Genomic DNA, 2,752 nt, shown 5'->3' with positions numbered 1-2,752 from the left:
TCTTTTTCAGTAATAGAATCTTGCCTCAGTTTACAAAAAAAAGAAACTTGCTAATAAAGCTATTTTCTTCAAAAATGTTTATATCCCTTTACATTATTTTCACTTATAATTATGCTTTTTAAAAATGTTTATCTCCCTATAAATAAAGTGGCTAAAGAAGGTCATCATGAAACTTGCTAATAAGATTGTTTTTTTCAAAAATGTTAATTTGCCTCTACATTATTTTCAATTATAATTATGCTATTTAAAAATATTAAAAAATGTTTAACTCCCTTCGCTTGTAAAATAAAGTGGCTAATAAAAGTCATCATAAAACTTGCTAATAAAATATTTTCTTCAAAAAAATTTATATCCCTTCACATTATTTTCAATTATAATTATACAATATTTTCTTAAAAAAATTCATGTCCCTTCACATTATTTTCAATTATAATTATACAATATTTTCTTAAAAAAATTTATGTCCCTTCACATTATTTTCAATTATAATTATACTCTTTAAAAATGTTTATCTCCCTTCACGTGGAAATAAAGTTGCAACTTGCTAATAAGGCTAGTGAGAGAGCTAATAGGGGCTCACACAAGACTTTAAAAATGTTTATCTCCCTTCACCTTGAAAGTGGCTAATGAAGGTCATCTTAGAACTTGCTAATAAGGCTATTAAGAGAGCTAATAGGAACACACACGACATGGAAAAAAAATTTAAAAGGGAAAAAATCAATTTTATGAATTTTTTTATTTTATTTGAGTTTTAATTTTACATATTTATATTTATATCTTTTAATATATATATATATGGAATTAGGTTAAACTTAAGTTGGAGCAAGATGAAAAGATCGGTCCACTAGTTTAATTATCCAAAAAGGGCACCATCCTAAACTTCTCATTATAAAATTTGAGTCTATAATTTAATGCGAATAAAACGTTACAGCCTAAAAATTCTTATCACTGTTACCATTCAGATTTTCAAAATGCGTGACATAAGTGAGATTACACATTCACTATTAATTCATGCTGCCTATTTAAATGGATATCCTCCACGCTTTTGCGTTAGAAGTATTTGGTATTTGTATGGAGAATATTGATTTTCAATTTCAGAATAGTTTATTATTTTTCATTCAAATTTATTTTATTTTATTTTTGTTAAAAAAGAATTTAAAATATATATATATATATATATATATATATATATATATAATAGAGTGAGGAAAGTAAAAGGTTATAAATATTTAGAGAAATTTAAAACACTGTGTAGAAAATAGGTTTTTTTTGTTGTTCTAATTTGAAATATTAGAAGGTTGGTGTAACAAATGAATTTTATAAAATATTTATCAATGGGATTTTTTAATGTTTTAGAAATATATATGTTATGCTATGTAACAAGTTTATGGAGTAAAGAAAAGTTATTTTATTATGATTAGAGAAAAAAGTTCTCTAATTAACAACAACATTATCATTACCGTTTTTCGTATTTTTAGTAATTGTATTTAATGGTTATTTTTATCTTAAATTAAAAATTAGTATGATTAAATTGAGACATGTTTGATGATTGGAAAATAATATTGCAAATAGTGTTATCTAAACATTTGATGTTTTGGAGTTTCTGCCAGAATCTAACTAATTTTTTTCGGGGATTCTTAATTTTTGTTATTAAAATGGGTGGGTTTTGATTGAATATATGGATTCAACGCCCTCAAAAGCCCCACGGCACTCAGATTGTGGAGAGTTTACAAGTCAAACTTGTGAATCCAATAAATCTCTATTATATTCTAGGAAAAATTGACTGGAAATGTAGAACCCTCCAAAACATTGAACCAAAACGTAGAATAGACAGACTATGACATTACAAAGGTGTTGTCTAAATATGCTACTATTAGACATAATCGGTAATGGATTCAAGGTTGTTATTTCAAATAAATCACAATTTTAAACAACCCAGAAAAAATGGTGCTGCTAATAGCACCACTTCTTGAAATAAAGCTTAATTCTGGTGTTGAAATGAAGCTTAATTTTAGCGTTTTTAATCCAAAGATCCATGTCTTTTTGTGTCAAAATTGTTGTTTTAAGATCACATTATTATGTTAAGTTTTTTATGTTAATTTTTTTTTAATAAAATTTTGTATTATGTTCTAAATAATAGATTACATGAAAAGTTGAAGGGTATATATTGTTTTTCCAAATCACATCCAAAAATGTCCTTGTTTGAGAGAGGCAAATGACAAAACACTAACAATAAATTCAAAATACAAAAATGCATAGACTGGTAGTCAAGCCTTTGAGGCCGTGAGAGAAAGACAAAGAAACATGAAACTGGCAAACCAAAAACATAATAAGTGTGAGAAAATTATGAATAAAAGTCAAATTTGTTTCTACAACTTAGATCAACGCCTTGTTATTGTCAGGTGAGCAACCAATAGTAGGGGATGCTAAAGTGCTTCTCAATGTGTTCCAATCAATGGTCCAATTATGTCTTGTGTTGTTGCACATGTTCCATAGATAGTAGCATATCCTCTCTGTTTTCATGCCACACCATTAAAACTTTGCTAAGTCAAAATTTCATGTATCAATACAAGTGTGTTGGTTGAAATTCACACGTGTATGCTCCGTATCAAATACCCAATTAACCAAATTTGTCATTACCTTTATGTTTGAAAGAAATAGTCGCTTGTTGGTTGCTTCCCTTTTAGTAGGTGTAAGTTCTTAAATAAAAAGTAGGGTGAATTTCTAGAAGCAAGTTGTTAACTTTTAATTT

Source organism: Pinus tabuliformis, chromosome 8 (genome assembly GCF_031772625.1).
Source record: "Pinus tabuliformis cultivar Carrire ecotype Pingquan chromosome 8, CPIR1, whole genome shotgun sequence".
In the NCBI taxonomy this organism is placed as follows: domain Eukaryota; kingdom Viridiplantae; phylum Streptophyta; class Pinopsida; order Pinales; family Pinaceae; genus Pinus; species Pinus tabuliformis.
Note: the sequence above shows the minus strand (reverse complement) of the source record.